The sequence below is a fragment of the Equus asinus genome, chromosome 10 (genome assembly GCF_041296235.1).
Source record: "Equus asinus isolate D_3611 breed Donkey chromosome 10, EquAss-T2T_v2, whole genome shotgun sequence".
NCBI lineage: Eukaryota > Metazoa > Chordata > Mammalia > Perissodactyla > Equidae > Equus > Equus asinus.
The window spans coordinates 26,616,660-26,640,721 of NC_091799.1; the positions used below are offsets into that span (position 1 = coordinate 26,616,660).

Consider the following 24,062-nt stretch of genomic DNA (forward strand, 5'->3'; position numbering starts at 1 on the left):
GATTATATCATGCTCATGACCCAAAGACTAATTAAAATCCATCACCACACATGTGCATAATAACCCCTTTCAACCTCCTCCCTCCCCCCTTTCCCTCTGGTAACCAACAATCCAATTGCTGTTGCTATGTGTTTGTTGTTGTTTTTATCTTCTACTTATGAGTGAGATCATATAGTATTTGACTTTCTCTCTCTGACTTATTTCACTCAGCATAATACCCTCAAGGTCCATCCAGGTTGTCACAAATGGCCAGATTTCATCATTTCTTATGGCTGAGTAGTATTCCATTGTGTATATATACCACAGCTTCTTTCTCCATTCGTCCCTTGATGGGCACCTAGGTTGCTTCCATGTCTTGGCTATTGTGAATAATGCTGCAATGATCATAGGGGTGCATGTTTCTTTATGCATTTGTGTTTTCAGGTTCTTTGCATAAATACCCAGCAGTGGATAGCTGGTTCATATGGTAGATCTATTCTTAATTTTCTGAGGAAACTCCGTACTGTTTTCCATAGTGGTTGCACCAGTTTGCACTCTCACGAGCAGTGTATGAGAGTTCCCCTCTCTCCACATCCTCTCCAACACTGTTTCCTGTCTTATTAATAATAGCCATTCTGACCAGAGAGAGGTGATAGCTCATTGTAGTTTTGATTTGCATTTTCCTGATAGTTAATTGAACATCTTTTCAAGTGCCTGTTGGCCATCCGAATATTTTCTTCGGAGAAATGTCTGTTCAGATCTTTTGTCTGTTTTTTAATTGTGTTGTTGGGGTTTATTTTGTTGACACATATGAGTTCTTGGTATATTTTGGATATTAACCCCTTATCCCATATATGGTTTGCAAATATCTTCACCCAATTGTTAGGTTATCTTTTCATTTTGTTGATGCTTTCTTTTTTGCTGTGCAGCTTTTTAGTTCGATGTAGTCCCATTTGTTTATTTTTTCTACTGTTTCCCTTGCCCAGTCACACATGGTATTTGAAAAACTGCTGCTAAGACTGATGTCAAAGAGCATGCTGCCTATGTTTTCTTCTAGGAGTTTCATGGTTTCAGGTCTTACATTCAAGTCTTTAATCCATTTTGAGTTGATTTTTGTGTATGGTGTAAGATAATGGTCTACTTTCATTATTTTGCAGGTGTCTGTCCAGTTTTCTGCTTTTCATTCTAATAACAGTGAAAAAGCATTGAAGGATTGTAAGTAGGAGACAGCTATGGTCAAGAATACATTTTATAGTAGATCACACTCACAGTATTATGGAGATGCTATTGGTGAAGGGCAAGAGAGGAATTAGCAGAAAACTGGGTATTGTGTTTTTTTAAGGTTTTATTTTTTTCCTTTTTCTCCCCAAAGCCCCCCGGTACATAGTTGTATTATATTCTTCGTTGTGGGTCCTTCTAGCTGTGGCATGTGGGACGATGCCTCAGCGTGGTTTGATGAGCAGTGCCATGTCCGCGGCCAGGATTCGAACCAACAAAACACTGGGCCGCCTGCAGCGGAGCGTGTGAACTTAACCACTGGGCCACCGGGCCAGCCCCTGGGTTTTTTTTTTTAAGATTGTCACCTGAGCTAACAACTGTTGCCAATCTTTTTCTTTTTCTTTCTTCTTCTCCCCAAAGCCCCCCAGTACATAGCTGTATATTTTAGTTGTGAGTCCTTCTAATTATGGCATATGGGACACCGCCTCAGCATGGCCTGACGAGCGGTGTCATGTCTGCGCCCAGGATCAGAACCAGCAAAACCCTGGGCTGTGGAAGCAGAGCGCATGAACTTAACCACTCGGCCACTGGGCGGCCCCTTTTTTTCTTTAAAGATTGGCACCTGAGCTAACATCTGTTGCCAATCTTCTTTTTTCTTTTTTTCTTCTTCTCCCCAAAGCCCCCCAGTACATACTTGTATATTCTAGTTGTAGGTCCTTCTAGTTGTGTTATGTGGGACATCGCCTCAGCATGGCTTGATGAGCGATGCTAGGTCCATGCCCAGGGTCCGAACCTGCAAAACCCCAGGCTGCCAAAGCAGAGCATGCGAACTTAACCACTCTGTCATGGGGCCAGTCCCAGAAAACTGTTTTAAGTTTGTTTGTTTGTTGTTTTTCTCCAGTCCTACAACAAGAGAGAAATAACAAGTTCATATTGTTGTTATGATTAGCCCAATGATGTGGCTTAAGGATAAAAATTAGTAGGAAAATTGATGCCCATGATTAGTCACAAAAGGGCCAGTCTTTGACTTTAAAATGTTGAAAAGAACTAATATTTATTTATTACTTACTCAGCATTGCATTATGCTATGCTTGAACTGGCCAACTGGCTTGAACTTGGTCTCCCTTAATTCTCATGCAAGCCCTATCAAGGAGTCATTACGATAATCTCCAGTGTACGAAAGAAAAAAACAACACAAAGGGTTAAAAAATACCCTGTGGAATGCAAATAAGATTAGCCTGTGCTTCAGGAGATGGAAGGAGTGAAACCCAAACCACAGCTGACCTGCAACCCTGTTCTGGTCTCCAGACTCTGGCTGGCTCCTCTCCAGCGAGACACTCTGCAATGGATGTTCCCCTCTTTGTGAATGCCTGCATAGCCTCTGAGTCCACAGTGTCTGTTTAGCTACCTGAATTCCCATCCCCATACCCCAGTCCAGCTTCCAGAAGGAAGTGACTATGTAGCTGAAGAGAGAGACAGGAGAGATGAAGTACATTTTTCTTAGAACCCATTTTCTGAAAATCCCCATGATTATAACACCAATTCTATTTACTTTTCTGACTCTGCCAGAAGCCTGAAGGGGATGACAAATTTTCATTCCTGTCAGAAATGGGCTGAGGAAACCATGCCTTTTTAACCTCATTGGAGGATCCAGTTTAGGAGACTCTGTTAAGACTGTCTCATTAGTCACACAGCATTTGCACATTGATGACTGAAGGCAGAATATGACCTTAATTACATTATCATGCTAAACTTGATGTTTTCCCTCAGGGCCAGGTGACAAAGGAGAGAGATGGAGGCAGCAGCTATGTGCCAAGAAATGAGAGCTTCACAATATTATGTGATAATATTTGAGGGGAGGGCATAAGAAAACATATCTTGAGCATCTTTTGTTTCCCAGGAACTAAGCTGTGTATTTGTACATATTTTATATAAAATAATTAGTAAGGATACCGGTGAATTGATATTAACAAATAACTGATAAAACACAACAATAAATATGCTCATTCTAATGTTTTGGAGTTTGCAAAACACTTTGCAATAGGAAGGCACTATTGTGTTATGGTTTAAGAAAGGTAATCAATAACACACCTTACTTCCACATAAGTTCAGAAGTAACTGAGAAATAGACTCAAAAGTTAGGCAGGAATCAAAATATAAATTCATTATTGTTAAAGTAGTATTTTAGAACATGTTTTGGGCCTGAGGCCATTACTAAGCTTTCCTATTAAGCACTTTCCCCAGGTATTTACCCTTACCCACCTAGGTACAGGCAGAGGGGCAGGGGACGGGACAGTTAACTCACAGGGGCACCTGGAGGCACGATGTTCCAAGGAGCTCCTACCTGGAGACCCTTCCCCGTCCCATCACTCAAGTGTGACTCCTCCCCCTTTGGGGAGGCGCTGGCTGTGGGAAGGGACCTGAAGTGTTCCTCTAAAACAGTTCCCTCAGGAAAATGTGAAGATATGAAGATAAGGTTTCCGGGATTGCCCTGCCAAGTTTAAAAGCATGAGCTTCACAGGAAAACAGACCAGGCACTTAATGGGTTACCTTCTACAATTCCCTAAGGAGGTCCCTAAGCCAGGAATCTTCGTTTCTGTTTAAAAATAACTGACGCCATCTTTATTTAAAATGTTGATGTTTTGTTCATTGTGGAATCTTGACATTCATTTTGATGTTTAATATGTTATATTTTTAAATTATATCAAAATATTACAATATTAAAGTATTATTTATCTTGATTACTGAGATTTTGGTGCCCTAGCATACTGTCTTCCATAGAGCAGGGGCTGAGCAAAAGTTCTTGAGTACACTGCATTGTGTACAAAATCATCCTTGTACCCAAGGACCTAAGAGTATAAACTGGGGCAATATTTTGCAAATATTGATGCAAATTCAATGCACAGTCTATGAACTGACAATATTCCAAATGATCTGAGATGGTACATTAAGAAATTTTAAATTTTTGGGTTATGTATTTATTTTGATAAGCTTTCAAATAGATATACATATATGCATGTGTATAATTACATTAAAATTTTAATTTCATAGATGTTATTATGTAGGATGAGATTAAAGAAGAAATGTTTTTAAAAGTTACTAAATATTAAAAGAATAATAAATAAATAAAATATGAACAGCACACAGATTTGGCAAAATACTCCAAACAAATGCACAGATAACTGGAGCTTGGGAGGCTCCATAATAAACACTATCATTTTAAAGTCAAACAGTGGGAAATTATAATAAATAGTCTAATAGATGCAGGAAACATGAATAGCAGTTATTGAGAGAAAGGGGAAGTTAATTCTAACTGGTGGGAATTGGGGATGGTTTTAAGGAGGAAACAATTACTGAACTAGCTTTGAAAGCTGGAAAGGATGTCAAGAAACAGATGTAAGACCATTCTTTAAAAATCTGACACGCAAGCTGCATGCTGTATTTATTCGGGGGTCCAACTCTGTTTCATTTTAGCTGGCCACGTCTCTAAGCTATTTGTGAAGAGCTGGTTGCATTTCTAATCCCCATGAAGAATGATTTGTATTGCACTTTAAGTTCACCTAGTTGATGACAATAATTTCCTACCTCTCCTTTAACGTTGTTCGATTGTCTTCTAAATTTGTTTACGATGCATTTATAGCCAAGAACCCAATTAAGGGTGTTCAGGCCCCACACAAGTGTGATCAGCAGTACCTGGAAACAATAACAGTGTCCCCCCCACACACCCTTTTTCTTGTAAATTTCATATCACAAAATGAAAGTCAGTTACAGAGCCATTAAGTGGGGTTGTAACGGGAGGGAGGAGCAGTGAGCTCTGTCTGGGTTGAAGAAGATAAGCTGCATAAATCAGCACACCTTGCAGCTGAACATTTCTTTAAATAGCTGAACAGGAGAAGAACATGCTTCTTCTATTAATATCCTCAGCACTCCCTCCTGTCTTCAGTGGAAACCAGCCTGAGAGGTTGGGATTGGGGAAAGCGATTGTCTGATGTTGGAGCGCTACAAACCCAGCCATGATTGTCCATGGGTCAATTCTGCGGTATTGAAATCAGCCCTAGGGGCCAGCCCCAGGGGCCTAGTGCTTAAGTTAGGCACGCTCCACCTTGGTGGCCCAGGTTTGGATCCCAGGCTTGGACCTACACCACTCATCTGTTCGTGGCCATGCAGCAGCAACAGCTCATATAAAAGAAAAAAAAATGAGGAAGATTGGCAACAGATGGTAGCTCAAGTCAAATCTTCCACAGCAAAAAAAAAAAACAGAAAAAGAAAAGAAATTGTCCCTTGGGCAGACCCTGTCCCAGAGTATTCCTGGAATCTGTTGTCTCACTTATCCTTATCTCCTTCAAATTTACCCATTTTAATCTAATAGATAAACTTTTTCTTATCTGGAAACTCTGAGAAGATCAAATCTTAGAGTCAGTTAGTTCAAGAGGCAACATACAAAGCCACACCTGGCTAAGGCAATCGCTTTCTCAATTTTAAAACTTTTTGTTTTCATACCTGATGATTCTAACTAAAGTTTTAATTTAATTTATGTTATTTTATTTATTACAAAAGAAGTCTATTGTAGACTTATTGCACAAGAAGCTTGGTATAGAAAGCAAAAAAGAACAAGATCCAACTGAGCAAAAAGAGAAAAAATAATTTAGTCAAAAGCATACCAACCAATTATAAGAGTTTTGGTGTGAAGATAGATACAATATATCCAAAATTCCTTATGTGAAAAACCTTAGAGTTGGATGTGTTTCAGAATTTGTTTAGATTTTCTAAAGTTAATTTGGAGCATATTTATTATACGACATGTCACCCACAGCAGGATCTGGGGCAGAATCAGTAAAAATTATGAATATTCACATTATGTGGTGTTAAAGTCTATAAATAAACTCACATCAGTTGAGGTTAGGTTTTGTGGCCAAATGTGTTTTGGCAACAAATATGGGAAAAATACATTTAATTTGCAGAGTGTTTCGATTTCCAAATTGAACATTAACACTAACATTATTACTATTCTCTGAATTGCTCTTCGACATGATGAATATATTATAAACAGCTTTCAATGTGCAAAAAATGTGTATCATTGAATATCAAATTTTCACTGTTAAAATTTAATACATACGTATTTTTAAATGCAAATTATACAGAAATGCAAAACAAAGATGCTAAGTGCCATTTATACTACCTCCAGAGACATCCACTATTAACTAGTGTATGCCCTTCTTGGCCCTCATTTTATATATATACTACCTTATGTAAAATTGTTTATTTTCAAAAACTGGAGTAATATTATGCATACCATTCTGAAATCTGGTTTCTCCCTGTAATATATTTTGGAAACATTTTCATATCATTAATGTAGATCAACCTTATTCTTATGAATGACCTCCTAACAATATAATGGATGAATTTCCCTTCCTTCCTCTCTCCTTCCTTTCTTCTTTTCTCCTTTTGATAATTAAATATTGTTTTCAGCACTGTTCTAAGTGTTATGAATATAGAGAGAAATCAGACAAAAATCCCTGAATTTAGAAAACAGTTTCTAGTGGAATAAAGACAGTGAACAAGATAAAAAGTACAATTTGTAGTATATTGATAGTAAGATGAAACTTGAATCATGTAAAGGGATAGGAAGCATCAACCTGAGAGAGCAAATTTAGATAGGATGCTCAGGAACACAGATTGGCTGCCATTTAGAAGGTAAATTTGAGTCAAGTCTTGAGACAAAGAGTAAGTGAGGGAGTGAACCATGCAGATATCTGGGGGGAGAATATCGAGTGCAAACACTGTGCAAGAACAGGTCTGGCATGTTTTAGAAACCAAAAGGAAGCCAGTGTGGCTCAAACCAATTAAACAGAGGGGAGGATAGAAGGATGTAACGAGGATGGAATGAATGGTCAGATTATGCGGGCCTGGTAGGCCATCAGAAAGACTTTGGATTTTACTGTAAATGAGATAGAAAGTTTCCAGAGGGTTTGGAGCTGAGAAAGGAAAGATCTGGATTTCATTTTGAAAAGATGTCTCAATGCGTTAAAAATAGATAGAAGGGTGCAGGAGCAGACTCTAGAAGACTATTTGAAGAGGCTATTGCAATTTTCTAGGTGGGAAGTGTCTTGGATGAGTATCCTAGCCTTGGAAGAGTGAGAAAGGATCAAGTTACGCATGTATTTTGAAGGTATCCTTGACAGGATTTGCCAACAGACTAGATAAAGTAAGAGAATGAGAGATGTCAAGGATCCAAGGCTCTTGGCCTGAGCCACTGGAAGAACAAAGTTGCCATCAACTGAGATAGAAAAAATGCTGGAGGAATTGGTTTGGGAGGGAATATCAGAAATTCACTTTTGAGCATGTTAAGTTCGAGATAGATGTGGCACATCAAAAATAGAGATCTGAAATAAGTAGCTGGATTGAGAGGAAAGATCCAAACTAGAGGTATACATGTAAATGAACTTAACATTTAAATGAACTTAAAAGGTAGGAGACTAGATAAGATTCTTAAGGATGGAGTTCTGGTTAAATGAAAGATTCCATTAAATCACTATCCAACTTTTGGACATATCGTTGTTCCATTTGTCCACTTATATAAAGAATGGAAAACTGCTATGTTTTGCGTATGCCTGATTATTTTCTTAGGTCAATCTTCTTCATGCATAATTCTTTGACAAGAGACACCTGTAAACAGATTGGAGTAAACAGGGTGAATAATGCTTCATCGATGGAAGTATATTTTTGTTCTGTGAACACAATGTGTAGTGTATTGCCTGGAGAGTCTGTGAAGTTTTCTAGAAGGAGATGCCATTTAAAGTGCATTTTAAAGTCTTCAAAGAAATTTTCTGCTTGAAAGGTGCTATAAGAGGAAAACACATTCAAAGTACAGAAGGAACAAAATATGAACAAATATTGAGTGAGGAAGGAATGTAAAATGCCCTAAGAGTAAATATCTACGTTAAAGAATGGCATGGAATCTGGAGGGCAACACTACGTGGGAAGGCAAGTTAATTGGGACCAGACCCTCAAGGATTTTACATTCCAAGCTAAGGAATGTTTTATGACATTCTCCAAGCACAGTACAAAGAGATAGTAGAGGTATTTAAACAGGAGTAGGTGATTTTATTAAATTTCTATTTATAGGGCAGGGGAGGGCAGGTGCTCCATTCAAAATAAGAAGGGTTACACTCCATTGGATAAGCACCAGATCCAGGGAGGGTCCAGCTTGTGGGCTGTTGCAGTAACCCCCTTCAGAGAGAAGAGGAGCTTGGACAACTGCAGTATCAGGGCTAGTACGGGGAAACGAATTGAATGGAGAGACGTTTGTGATATTCCCATGACCGGGCCTGACCTTTCAGTGATGCCCATGCCTCAACATCCTGAGCTGACATTCCCTGCCCATCTCTGTGATTCAGTGCCACTCACACCCAAGGCTTGGGTCTTAATCTTTAGAGAAATTACTCTGATTAGTGAAGCATCTGAATCAGAGATGCAGTTTTGTTTTTATTCTGGAAGGCAGATCTTTCTTTATTTTCAAGCATGCATTATAATTACAGGAGGCAGCCAATGCAACAGAGATGATTCCATACCGTTATCTTTGTAAGGCCTTTGTCCTGCATCTCCTGTTTACCATCTATATGATTACCTTAGACAAGTCATCAAGAGCATTATATGAGCCTCCATTTCTTCATTTCCAAAATGAGCTCTATAAACTCTTTCCTACCTATTCGGTTAACTTCACTATGTAAATTAATTGAGATACAAATATTCTTTATAATGAACTCTACAAATATATGGTGTTCCATTGAACTGAGCTGAAAAAATTGTGCTGGCCAAGCAAATTCCTTTCAGAACTGGACAGTGTATAAACAGATAGATAAATAAGGTGCTGGCTATTGAAGGTTTTTAGGGAATCTTATTCAATAAAAACATACGAATGAATTGCCAGTGGCATTGTGATTATTGCAGGTAAAGTAAAATTGTAAACATCTTGTGCTCAATTTTTGAAATACATATTCCTCTAATATCACCACATTATTTCTCTTACCAAATCATGTCTTCATAGGCATGGGAAAGTAAATTTCACTGTAGCTAGACTGAATTCTAACAAAAATCTGAATTAAAGACCTTTTACTATTTAATCAGCCCATTTCGTGGAGTGACATTTTTATATCAGTTGACTTTCTCCCATAGGCCTGTTTCTTGCATGTTAATTCCTTAGAAGGCAGTGGTGTTCTGAAACAGAAACTGATTCTAGGAAACTAGGCTCTTCCCAGTCAAAGGAAACAAACCCTCTGGATTTAGAAAGATGTAAAGTAGATTAAGCCAGCTGGGACGGGGAGGGAGACAAAGACAGCTTCAAACAGAAGATGGAGTTGCGTTTTCTGTCTGTTGCAACCTAAGTCAGTCTAGCTTATAAAGGCTCTTTTAAAGATCTGGAATTAAGCTTTGGTGATATACAGTATATAACTCACACTCTTTTTTTTCCTAGCTTTATTGATAAACAGTTATATAACATAGTGTAAATTTGTTTTTAAGTTGTACAATGTGATGATTTGATACAAACACATACATATTTTTTTTTCCAGTTCTGTCATTGTATGCTTCAGCTCCAAGATTTTTTTTTTTTTTAATCTGTTTAAATGCTCCTTCCGGTCTTCACAGGGTGGTTTCAGCAGGTAAAGAGCCTTTCCTGTCTGTTCCAGGGCTGATGGGATGACACCGGGAATTGTAGTCATGCTGGGTTGGAACCGGTTACAAGGCTGTCACTGGGTCTGCAGTGGGGTCTGCAGGTGGTAGGCTTGTGACCAGGGTCTTGGGTGGGTGTGGGTCCTGTCTGGCCCCAGGGTGGATGGAACTGCTTCCAGTGTCTTGTTCAGAGGGTGGCACTGAGACAAGTGTTCTCTTCAGAGTCCACAGGTGGGTGTGCAGATAGGCCTATTACCAGGTACAGACAGGAGTGTCTCCTGCTGGGACTCTGGACTCTCAGGACTGCTGGCAGTCTATGGCTGGCAGGGGGCTGGCAGTGCATATAGGGCCCTTTCAGGATCTCCAGGAGTACAGATAGGAGTTTCTTCTGCCAGGTCCCTGTGCCAGCAGGACTGTGGCTTCTCCCAGACTGTGGCTGGAACAGGCTGTAGCCCAGTTACAGGGCCTTTCAGTATCTACTGTCTGGCCAAATTTGGCTGACTTACCTCTGGGAACTCCTGGACCACAGTTGAAAGAGACTGAAGCAGTTCACAGGCCACTTAAGGGTCCACAGCAGGGATTGGGGTCTGTATGCCTATTACCTGATGCACAGGTGGGGTGACTCCTCCTGAGTCCCTTGGTGCATGGTGCTGCTGACAGGATCAATGCCAAATGGGGCTGTAGCTGAGTCTTCAAGGGTGTGGAGCTGTTTCCAAATCTGGATCTGAGATGGAATTACGGTCATCTAGTCAGCCACCTCGGTGTGAGTCTGCTTTATCAAAATGGCTCTCCTCGATCTTGGACTGCACTGAGGTTTCAGTCTCCTACCTGAATCCCAAAGCCTCCACAAAGGCCCTTCTGTCTGTCGATGGGTGCCAAATTATTATTGTCAAGGGGCGGGATACCAGTGAGCAACATCATGTTCTGCCATCTTGCTTATGTCGTTCTGCTGTTTTTAATTTCATTCGACAAACTTGTAATGAGCATTTGTCTGGGACAGACTATTTGATAGGCCCTGAAGAAATAAAAGCAAACATTACTATTTCTCAAGAAATAGTAATTTCCCATCATAGTTTCCCATAAAGCTGTAAATTCTTTCAGAAGAATTTTATCCTCCCATAGTGTATAACAAAATAATGCGAGTATAGTAGATGCTCAATAAATAGCTTCTGCTCTTTGTTTATAATAGAGATTGGCAAGGTTTTCCTGCTGGTGAATTACAACATGTCTCTGATTGGCCCATGACCTTAGCAAAATTCATGAAACAGGGAACCTATGACATTTTCTCATTAGCTTATGTTTCACTCAGTCCTCTTCAGGCACTCAAACGACTTTCGATTCAATGAATGCTTCTTAAAGATTGTTTTGAGTAAGTTCTTATGCAATATTGGTAAGAAGAACAAACTTAAACATTATTCTTGCTTTCAAGGAGAGGAGAATGCAGTGCAGAAATACATTTGTTTGACAACTAAAACAAAACTAAATGTTTAATGCTCTGATTCAAAAGAGATATTCTAGGAGATATAGACAAAAGGGACAATTAAATTAGGCCAGGGCCAGGAAAGAAACTTTTGTGGCCAATGCAGCCTGCAAGCCCTTAACTGAAAGGGACAGTGTGGTGAATGGTTAAGCCTTTGGGCTTCTAGAACTTTCCATGACTGGGTTTAAATTCTTGCTCAGAGGTTACGAGATGTGGATAAGTCACTATTCCTCTCTGTGCCTCAGTGTCCTCACCTCTAACATGCAGATCATGCTAGCCCCACCCACCTACGGTTGACTTAATGTTAAAATAAGACACTATGTTAAGTGCTTATCACAGTTTCTAGTATATATTAAGGACCAAATAATGGAACCCACTGATGTTGTTTTAAACTGAAACATCTTACCAGTCAGTTTATCTTATATTTCCTCTTTATTTGCTGTAAGACCTTTGCCCCTCCAGCATTGTGCTAGGATCAGAGAAGAAAATCTCAGACGAAGGCCATTTTTCTCACATAGCTGAACCAACACAGAAGAGAGGAGTGAAGAAAATAACCCAAGGAAACTTCTCCACAGGAGATCTCCAGCTCCGTTTGGGGGTCTTGTGGATGTTCAGAACACATCTCAAAGTCTAAGTTGTGAGAATCTGGCTTTCTTGAATCAAAGAGAAACTCAAAACTGTTTAGCATTCAAAAATCAGCTCCAACTGTTTCCTCTTAGAACAAGTTATTCACCGTCTCCTTCTGTTATCTTGATGGCCTTTGTCCCACTTTGACAGCATGTCTGTTAGTCTGGGTCACGTCTCCTCTGTATTCTGCACAATGCTAGAAACTGCTGGAATTTGTTAAAAGATGCAAGAATTGAACCCTAGTCATTTGAAATCTCCAAAAATTTGAACATACTTATTCAACTTTGCTTTTCCTTTATTTATAGAAAGAAGCAATGCTAAAAATAGTGCATATTCATTCATTCCCTCATTCATTAAGTCATTAAATAAAAAAAATAAATGAAACACAGCTTTCTAACATTGACATAGCACAACGGGGTGTTTGCAAAGTGTCTCACATGTTTAAATTTCACAATTTTATTGTTTGTCCCTCAATGTTATTGTAAGATAGACAATGTGGATAGATTGTTTATTACCCTGTCATCTCCTGCCATGCCTGACACATGGTAGTTGCTCAACATATTAAAAAAATCACCTAAATTCTCTGAGTCTCAGGTTTCATGTCTGTAAAAAGAAAATATAGTAACAATGTGTATCTCTCAGAATCAGTGTGAGATTCAATAAGAATTTATAGGACATTACAAAAACTGTGCCTTGCTCTCAATTGGACAAAAATCAGAACACTCCAAAGAAAATAAGAACTTTAAAAGAAGGTAGATCAAATTGTTTGCTAATGTATAGGCCATAAAATCAACCCATGATGAGTTGGGGAAGAAAATACTAAGTAACTTTAAAAATACAAAATTGTTCCAAATCAGTTCAGTAATCTAATGGAAAGTAAAAACCTAACTGCAGAAAGGATGTGTAAAAATAGATTGGAAGTGTTCTTCAGTGGAAGTACAAAACAGTCATCAGACTTGCTTTGCCCAGGAAAAAACATTCTCTAGCCTAAAAATATCTTCTGTCTGGTTCTAGTTGCTGGAGTTTGCCTATTGTGGAGATGGACACATCAGGGTCTATTAAACTGAAGCGATTAAGTATTTGCGTCATATAAACTCATCTGCCTTGTTTCAGTCTTGTGCTGATCAGGCGTACTTTCCTCTAATATATCTTTCCACTTATCTAGTCTATAGGGAGAGGATGCACTGCCCAGACTGACGTAAAACTCAATCTACGTTAGATTCATTTTTCTCAGTGTAAATTAGTACATTGTTATTCTGGTTTTATTCATCAGCCTCTTGTGAGCTCCATTAGTTTGAACCAGCATTCCTGAATCTTATAAACTCTGAAACACTTTTAACAATGAGTCTTTGAGACAGACAAGCCAAGGGATAGTCCCTGAAAAGATTTGGATCTACAAAGGTAGTGGCACCCAATGGGGACTTGTGTGATGAGGCAACTGTCCTTTGGCAACTGAGCTCCTCTGATGTCTTTACTTGTAAACTCCAAGTACCTAATGGATAGTTGTGATATTTTTCATGTCTATATTTCACTTTTTATTGCTGTCATATCAGGGAGAAACTTCATTCAATGGGAAATAAAGCTATTTACTCAAGATTTATATAGCCAGAAATTCTGCTCTGGAAAGGGAAATCTAGGAACATGACTGGCTTTCAAGAGTTCAGAAATGAGCAAGAAAAAGGAGCTTTGAAAGATGCTGTATCTCTCTCCTTATTAAATTATGAAATGTAAATAAGAAGTCTGTTTGATTCTTTAGATAAAGAGAAAGTAGATAATTGAATTTCTGTCCATCTAATTCTGGATTTTCTCCACTGTTATCCCATCCAAAATTAAATTAAAGAGAAAAAGACTGAACTTGAATATCTATCCAATAATTCTGAACTCCATTTCTTACCGTATTCTTACATTCCTCTCTACTTTCTTCTTTTTACAGTGAACTATTTAGACTGAGGGCAGAGGAAAATGATGCTTCATTGCATCAAATGAGTATTATCAGATGACATGATTATTTACATAGAAAATCCCAAGGAATTAATAACTATTAGAATTAATAAGTGAATTTAGCAAGGTTTTGGAATAAAAGAGTAATCCCAAAATCAACTGTATTTTTCCATGCCAGCAACAAAAAATTGTAAGTTAAAATAATTACATTTACAATAGCATCATTTAAAGGAAATTTGGGAATATTTTTAGTAAAAGTTATATAAGATTTATAAACTGAAAGCTTCACAACATTGCTGAGCGGAATTAAAGAACACTTTAGAAAGTGGAAAGATATATGTTCATATATTAGAAAACTCAATATTTTTAAGACGTTATTCTCCCCAAATAATTCCAGCAGATTATTTTGTAGAAATTGACAAAATGATTCTAAAATTTATACAAAAGTGCAAAGGACCAGGAATATACAAAACAATTTTGAAAAAAGAGTAAAGTTGGAAGACTTTTTGTGATTGAGCAAGGGCTCGATCTGCTCACTGCAGGATACAGGACCAAGTAGGTGATGGTAGAGGAAGAAGTTTAATAAGCAATAAGCTAGCAAAACGGAAAATGGTAGACTATTTCCTCAAAAAAACCATCTTAAAGGGGGGCTGATTTGGAAGTGACTTATACAGGGCAAACGGGGTTGGTGAGGGGCTCGGAAATATCTAGTGATGGATGATGGATGACCACAGAATGTTGGGCGCCTCTCCATAGTGGACCTGCTGAATGCAACATTCCTGAGGAATCTAAGAAAACCTCGATTACTTCCTTATCTGGGACAGAAGGAACAGATGGGGCAGAGGACATAAATTTTCTGCTTACAAGTTATTCTTTCTATGTTGCTGTTTGGCTTGCCTACATGCAGTTCTCAGCAGTTTTCCAAAGCATACTGTGAGAATAAGATGGGGAGGGGGAGTATGTAGCCTTTAGGGCTGAAGTCCTAAGAGGCCTCTGTGCAGGGGTGACTGTCTTTCACATCTCTCCATGGGATGCATGTGCAAATTCGAGAGGAAGAGGGTTCTATGTGTTGCATGCGGTGGATCTTTAGTCTATGACGTGTGAAGCTCACAACTGGTCATTTTAGCTTCTCAATACTCCTGCGTGATGCTTAGTTAGGCGAGGTGCGGGCGTGTGCTGTCAGCAAGCTACTCTCTTATTAGCAGTCCTCCTGCTATTCTGGAGGGCAAGCTCAGAAACTTTGGTTCCTTTGTTTCCCATGTTAACCTTGTGGGTACAGCACAGTTTCATCTTAATCCAGTGAAACTTTAATACCTTCATCTTCAGTTTCATTTTGATGCCACCTGATTTCAAAATTTACTACAGTGCTGTAGTAATCAAGATAGTGCAGTACTAGAATAAGGATCAATAAAAGGGTCAGTGGAACACAATAAAGAACCCAGAACCTTTTCAAAGAAGTCGAGAGAGCAATTCAAGGTAGATAAAAAAAAAATCTTTTCAAGAATGGTGCGGGCATGGTGAGGTGTTACTAAAAGAAGAAAAAAAGAAAGAAAGAATCTCAACTCCTACTTCACATCATACAAAGACATTAACTCATGAAGGATCATAGATCTAAACATAAAAGCAAAAATGCCATGAAGATTTTACGTGGAAATATAAAAGAATATTTCACAACTCACAGGTAAGCAAATATTTTTTTTAGAAGAGCCACAGAAAGAAAGAACTATAAAAGAAGAAAATGATAAATTAGACTTCATCAAAATTTAAAACTTCTGTACATCACAAACTCCATTAAAAATGAATAGGAAATCCAACAAAAAATGGACAAGTTATAAACAGATAGTTTACAAAAGAAAGCATACAATTGGCTGATAAGCACAGGAAAAAGTTTTCAACATCATCAGTAATTGGAGACTGCAAGTTAGAAACGCAGTGGATACTGTTATACACCCACTAGCATGGCTAAAATTAGAAAGAATGACAACACCAAAGGTTGGTTGGATTTGTAAAGCAAGTTGAACTTTCAAATATTTTTGTGGGAATATAAGTGGTGCAGTCACTCTGAAAAAAATAGCATTTCCTTATAAAAATACACATATCTCTATACCTACTTTCTGACTCAGTAATTCCGTTTCTAGGTATTTATCCAAGATAAGTGAAAACACATATTCACAAAAAGGCTTGTACAAACATTTTCCTAAGAACTTTAGTCCTAATACCCCAGAAATGGAAACACTTCAAATGCCCACCAGTAGGAGCACAGATAAACAAACAGTGGTATATTCACTCAGCAGCAAAATGGAATGAATTATGATGCTACAACATGGATGGATCTCAAAGACATCCTTCTGAGTGAAAAAAGCTTTACGCAAAGTAGCATATACATATATTATGTGATTTTACTTATACAAAATTCTGGAAAAGGAGTGAAAAATAATGAGGACATTGGTGGCTTCTGCAGGGTGGGGACAGGGATTGCCTTATAAGGCAATGAGGAAACTTTCTGGATTGATAATACAATACTTTAATCTTGATAAGGGGTTAGATTACAGGGATATATGAATTTATGCCCCTCAATGTATGTACATCTTACATAAAAGACTAAATAAATATAAAATTCTAGATAATAATATGCATGCTAAAACATGTAGGGGGAAGCACATGGATATCTGCAATTTATTTTGAAATGTGCCAAAAATAAGACAGATTAATGGATGGGTAGAAGGATGGATAGATAAGTGATAGAGCAAGTATGGTAAAATGTTAATGGCACAATCGGGGTGGTAAGTGTATGGGATTTACTTAAAATTCTTTCACATTAACTGTACGCTTAAAATTTTTCATAGCAAAGTGTTGAAAAAATTTAGCACTGGCATAGAAACCTGCTTGCAGGGTAAAGTTCAAACCTCTTGGCATAATGTGTAACCCTAAATGAGCTAATATGGATTCAGTCCAGGTTTATTCAGGTGGTGGTGTTGCTGTTAGAAGAAACAACAATCATTCATTCAAAAGTAACTTGTGTGTGTGCATGGTAAGGAGGATGGAGGAATGGAGGTGGAGTGGGGGAATGTTAAGCATAGCTATAGTTCTCAAAGGTAGGACATATTGTACAGTAACGACAAACTTTTGCAACTGAGGACCCCATCTCTTCTCTTTCAGGACCAGAGTCATTCTTGCTCTTCTCAGATTGATTGATTGATTTTGCTTTGATTCACTTCTCTCCCTCTCCTCTAGCTTTCTCTGCTTACTCATTACTCTCCTTAGACTCCTTTGACTACTAAGAATGTGCTCCACTCTGACCCTGGAGCTCTACGATCTTCCAGCTTGAGAACCAACCACCAACAGTGATTCCCTTCTGCTGCCCTCACAGCCTTGAATTATTCTCATTCAAAGCATCTTCAAGATTTGCAGAAGCTAGTTCATCTCCCTGGAAAACAGTGATCTCCATCCCAGCATGTTCCGAGGCCTTACCTTGGATGAAGGATAAAATTCTCTAATCCCCAGGATCCAAGTTCACATCCTGTACCCTGTGACTCATGTCTAACTGTGTTAGCTATGCTTTTGGTATCATTAATTTCACCTCAAGAAACAATGTTTTATGGGACTAATTTTATGAAAATGAGGAAATAACCATTGAATGAAGCTTCTTAAGAACAAGGAAACATAGTTTAGGCACTGGAAGATGTGCAGACACGTTATCAGCCCTATTTACCCCCACATGGCTTTGACTCACTCCTGGCATTTGCTTTTTTAAGACTTTTACTGCCTCCTGATATCTCTGTTCAGTCTTCTCCCAAAATGCTTAACTCTTCATGGGTCACGTATTTTAAAATATCTGTGAGGAAATCTAATTGGTTCACTTATCTCAGTCTCCCTACTATCTCTGAAAAAACATAAGAAAGACATATTTATGAGTTAAATATAAAAATGACATTGAGTTACAACATACACCTAGGCTGATAAATTGTGAACAAAGGAGAAAGTACAAAATGAGTGAATCACTAAGAAAATGACTACACATTGGTCGGTGTGTAAATGAAAATGCCAAAAGAAGCTAGTAGAATGGTACAGAGCATCCCACCAAGATGCCTACTAAACATCTTCACCTCAACACAATGGAAAATGGCCTTGAAGGTTAATCAAGACACTTCCAACTATTGGAATTTCGACTCACCTAATTCAAAGAGCCTGGCGATAATATGGGTGGTTAGCACTGCAAAGTAGAATTGGTCTTAGAAACCATATATTTTTCAAAGTATTTGCATCGTAATATATATAAAAAAAGAACTTTACCAGTCATCAAGTGGGCAAGCAGACATCTTCATAAGGAATATCCAAAGCAAGAGATTGAAGACTTGAATCCTTCAAAAGTTAGGACAGGAGAATAACCTACCTTTTGAAGCTTGATTGATAAGATACTGGTAAGTTCTCTATAGTGTCATAGTAGTCCATGTTATTTCAATTATAGCACTAAAAATATCTTTCTCCCTACTCATCTCTTAAACATTATATTCTAACCAAACCAAATTCTGTAAGCATATTTTCTTTGCCCCACCGGTGCACTTAACCAAGCTTCTTTGCTCTGCAATAAAATAGCCCTCAATTGTCTCCTCACTTTCTGATAAAATACTTTCACTTCTCTCTGTCTTTTTCACTCCACTAGTATTATACCCAGGCGTTTCATACATACTACCAACTTCCCACCTCACAATTCTTATGAGGATAGGATCAGCTTCATCTGTATGCCCTACAATCCTCAGCGCAATGACTGCCACACAGTAGACAATCCATTAGTATATTAGCCAAATAATAATACCTTTTTATGATCTCATATTTACTCGCTACTTTGAAAATTCTCTTCAGTAGAATTACCCAAATTAGGTTAGGCAATATGGGCTTCATTCTTTTCTCTCTTTATTGCCAGTAATTACTGAGTTAAAAAAATCCTTTTTTATATGCTTGTATTTATGTTGAGGAAATAAATTCCAATAACTTAAGGACTAATGGCCAAATAGCTCCCAGTAGGTTGAGTCACACCATTTTATGGGAAATGTCATCTCCGCTCATTCACCTTAGCTGAATGTAATCTTTCAAGTTGCTTACCTGCTGCCTAAAGACATTTTTGTCTCTCCTGAGAATGAATTCATAATTATGGTAGGGTGGGAATTTGGAGAGAGGAAGTGTAAAGACTGGGTAAAGCTCAGTAATTTTGGATGTCTCCAATCTAATAATGTCCACGGAAATGTTTTGAGCTGTTTAATATACTAACTGTATCATTATATTTCTGTCTCCGTTTTCAGTAAGGCCTAGAGTTAAAGCATTCAAACAGTATCTTTTGTTCTTTTTAAAGGTCTCTAGAATCTATTTAATTTTAACTCCAATAATAGCAAGATTTCATTACTGAATATCCTTTGCCATCAAGCACTTCCCCATTTTCACTTTAACCTATTTTTGCTGAAACCTAGACATTTACATGCCCCTTTTCACTTCTGAATATTAGCTCTGCAAGGTTTGAAACCAGTTGTGTATGTATAAAATACCTTCCCCTGCTTTCTGTCATCTTCCTCCCATCCTTTTTTTCTGGCTAGATCACACAATGTTTAAAATTCAGTATGTGTCAATGCCTCCAAAAATCCTATCCTAATCCTTTAGAGCCATATGAATGTGCTTTACCTACCATTGCACACTTTCTCATGACATCTATCTACATCACAACCTCTAATATCATTCTCATTTCCCTTTTAAACTATCAGTCCCTTGAAAACTGATGTCTTATCCATCATTACATCCCAAGAGCCTGGAAGACAACCAAGTAATTGTTTTTTGAAGCTATGATAGATACTAGAAGCATAGTCCAGCCTTTAGTCCAGGAATGGGCCAGCAGAGATTAAGAGCAAAGGCTCTAGTTTCAGCAAGAAACCAAGAATGAGGTAAAAAACATATATCCATTTATGCCAATAGCCATTCAAGATTAAAAGAAAAAGAAAATCTCTTAGCAAGTTAGAAACAAAAGAGAACTATCTCAGTTTGACAAAGAGCATCTACAAACATCCTACAGCTAATATCATGTATATAATGGTGAAAGACTGAGCGCTTTTCCCAAAAATTGAGATCAAGGTGAGGATGTCCACTCTCATCAGTCTTATTCAGCATGGTACTGAGAATTCTAGCCACTGCAATCAGGCAAGAAAAAGAAATAAAAGGCCTACATATTTAAAAGGAAGAAAGAAAACTGTCCTTATTTGTAGATGATTGTCTATGTTGAAAAGCCCAAGGAATCTACAAAAAACTTCTATAACTGATAAGTGAGTTCAGAAGAACCACAGAGCAACCCACAAACCAAATTAAATTTTTACATAATCACAACGGATATATGAAAATGAAAATTTAGAACATAATACCATTTGCAATCATCCCAAAGAAAATGAAATACTTAGGTTTAAATATGCCCCCTTGGGAAAAATCCTGGGGAATGATTCTGATTGGCCCATTTTGGGTCATGTGTCCATCTCTTGAATCAAATCCTATGACTAGAGAATTGAGTCATCTGATTGGTTCAGCCTTGGTCATGTGCCTACAGTGTGACTAGGATAGAGAGGTACTGGGATTGACAGCTTTAAATAGAACTATATTATTGAGACAGGAGACACTTTCTCAGAGTAAGAGGGATACTCTTCTCAGACTCTACCTAATGAGCAAAATTTATTGAGTAAATCATCATCCCTAAATTCCCAACATTACCATTGTACATGACTCTCATTTCTCTAGGCCTTGGACCATCAGATATTGGCCCCAGCAATTAATGGGTAGAAACTAAGCAGATGGAGGAGGCAGAGATTTGTACTGGCACTATGAGGCCATGAAATATTCCATTAAGCAAATTAGGTTGAAAGGAAATTCGTTTGGTTGCTGAATGTGACTGAAAAATTTAGAAAATAATTGGTTTATATTTTATTTAGCATTTCTATCAGTTTGCTTATTTCTGTAGGCAACAAGAAAGAATTCTTGATAGTGTAAGCAAATAGAATTACTGGGAAGTATATCAAGGAATTTACCATTCTCAGGGAAGTCTGGAGGTCCAGGTTTAGAATTCAGGAATAAAGCCTGCTGCAGATGGCTGACCAGCAGGAATACCACAGTGGTTTAGTGTCAGGAATAGTCTCATGAGAATTTTGCATCTATAATTCTTGACTTCTGAATCTTCTTACCATTCTGGAGTCATGTACTCAAATACAAAATCCTAAGAAAGAATGTCTGATTGGTTGAGTGTCAGTTGTATGCCCACTCCTGGGTGTGCTGGGGTGAGGGGAAAGGTATCTAGCGTCTAACTTCTGAAGAAAAAAATAGTCATCCTGAATCATCCTCTGTATTTATTTTCCATTGCTATATAAATGGTTACTACGACTCAGCAGCTTAAAACAACACTCATTTATTAGTTCCAAGTTCTATAGGTCAGAAGATTCAACAAGCTCATTGGGTTTTCTACTTGGGGTCTCTTAAGATGAAAATCAGGCTGCTGCCAGGCTGGGATCTTACCTAGAGTCTCTGGGAGAGAATCTGCTTCCAAGCTCATTGAGGTTGTTGGCTGACTTCTGGTCCTTGAAGTTGGAGGACTGAGGTCACCATTTTCTTGCTGGCTTTCAGATAGAGATCTCTTTCAAGTCTGAGAGACCACTCTCCAGTTCTTACATATGATCCCATTCCATTTTCAGCCCAGCAGTGGTGCCTCTAGTCCTTCTCACACTTTCAGTCTCTTCGATTCATTGACAAACTGCAAGAGGAAGCAGAAGATAGCATTTAAGGGAATCCTGTGATTCGATTAGGCCCATGTAGATAATCTCCCTATTTTAAAGTCAGTAAATTTGTGTCTTAATTCTATCAGCAAAAGACCTGTTGCCATGTAAGATAACGTAATCCTGATAATAGCACCAGGAGGCCATCTAGAATTCTGTCTATCATACTCTTCTACCCAGAATAGATACATTGGTGAAGAGAACATGCTGCCAAGGAATACTGAGGCCCTATTGGGAAGGACGATTTCCTGAAGTGCCGAAACAAACAATTAAAGACAAGAATATCTACTGCAGTTTCTAAACTTCATTTTTGAAAGGACAATATGTTTTTGATTGATGAGTAGAAACATAAACCTGTAGATATGTGTTTTACAACAGTAATAAAAAATATACTACTGAGTGTGGTTCTTGGATTGGTATGCAAAGTGATTTAACCCAGGGGAAGCCCGAGGGACTTGGTGGTGATGTAAGGGGCCACTGAACAAGGAGTCAGGTAATCTGGATTCGGTTCTCTGCTCCAATAATAACGTACTCTATAACCTTGAATAAATCACTGCATTTCTCTAGACTGTTTCTTGAACTTTAAAATAAGAGAATGGGACTAACATCTCTAACAATCTTTCAAACTCTAATACTACGTTATGCTGTAAAGCTCTTATGTTTTAAAACTTAGATGTGGGACGTTCTATGTTTCACCCATTAAATTAAATTATATACATATATAGCTAGTTAATGCCAGAGAGGTTACAGTGAAACTGGTACATACACAATTCTGACACTTGTTTAAAGTTTTGTATCTCTTTGAGAAATTTTGGACAATGGATCCAAAACTATAAAACCATTGCTATGAATTGTTAGGAATACACTTTCGAGCACTGTATCCAAAGAAAAGAATCAATTATTTAAACTCTACGTTCGTTGAAAGATGTTCTTTGTGTCATGGTTCACAATAAAGGAAATATGAATATGATATGTCTCCTTAATGGAGAACTGTTAATTAACTTATAACACATTAATAAAATGTGATAGAGACTTGAAGAAGAATTATGTTGTATAATCTGCCTTCCAACCTGGAATATGTTTAGGGCATAATATCATAAGTGTATAAATTGCAAGTTGATAAAAATATGTATGCTTATATATGAATTTTGGAGGTGGGGACATAAAATTCAAGTATGTTTTCTCAAACTTTCTAAGAATCTATACAGAGGGGAAATACGTTAATGACCCTCAATAATACCTTACATAAAAAGGAATCTCTTCTACCTTCCATTTTCAAAGATGTTTTCTCACCATTAGGTAGAACTTATTTTTGTAAATCAATTAGTGCATTTAAGATCTTAGCATGAAAATTATGACATATGGTGGAGAGGAGATACAGCTTGATTGGTACTCCAAAAGTCTTCAAGCAAAGTTCTTTCAGGACAATTTGGGATGGTATTTTGATCTATCATTTTACTTTTCAAATTGTCTGATGTTTCTCCAGTGCATTCTCTTCCAATTTCGCCCGTATTACTTTCACTTGTAGCTTCTGGATTCCTCTCTATACTGTGCTAAGAATCTAGATCTTGGATTTTGCATTTGTCCGCAGATTTCTTTTAGCTTCTGTTTTGGACTTGGTCTTCCTGGAATCAAACATCCTGAGGTACCTCAGGTCACCTACTTCCAGTTGTAGCCCACAGTACTGAAGGACTCTCACCATTGATTCTCTCTATGTTCAGTATGATAAAGAGGACTGTATTGGATTTGCCAAATGACAGGGGCCATTACCAGCATGTGAACCAAGGTCAAGATTCCAGGATAAAAGTGAAAACTGAGTAGCAAGAATTACCTAATTCGCTACCAGATCTGAAGTTGCTAAACGAGGAAGCAATGCAGGGATTAGCCAAGAGTCCACTGTTAGGACTGAAACAATGAAGAGGAAAGCAGGTAGCTCAGGACTAAGACTCGGATTCTTTGGTATTCTCCAGAGGATTCAGATTCCAGATAAATAGTTCCCAACACATATCACAAAGCTGGAAAGAGAGTCCCAAAAGAGCTTAAGACAGGTGGATGAGCCCATTGCAGTGAGGCATGACGCCCTAGGAAGCGGATTTTCTGCAAACATTATCAGATAGTAAAAAATACCCCAGAGGTTAGCATACCAGACCTCCCATAATCTCCATGGCTAAACACAATCACCCATGTAACATTTGTATCACAAATCAAATTCATTCTCCAGAAAACAAAGCCTAACAGATTGAAAATTTATTAGCATCTGCTGTGTTGTGATTATGGCTTTTAAAATGATTCACATCACATGTGTAAAATGCACAAATGCATTTCTCCATTGCAAAATACATGGCGTTTTGGTT

At 38.0% G+C, this 24,062-nt stretch overlaps 1 long non-coding RNA gene across 2 annotated transcripts in view; it reads right to left on the bottom strand.

Annotated features, from left to right (window-relative positions):
• The window catches only part of LOC139046462 (uncharacterized), a 159,949-nt gene extending 138,263 nt beyond the window's left edge, over positions 1 to 21,686 (bottom strand). Inside the window, exon 1 of one of the 2 annotated variants that reach the window (XR_011506562.1) lies at positions 21,452 to 21,686. This is a non-coding gene — a long non-coding RNA (uncharacterized lncRNA). The remainder of the gene's footprint in view (positions 1 to 21,451) is intronic. The other variant, XR_011506563.1, reaches the window with a different exon arrangement.
• Between the last annotated feature and the right edge of the window lie 2,376 nt (positions 21,687 to 24,062).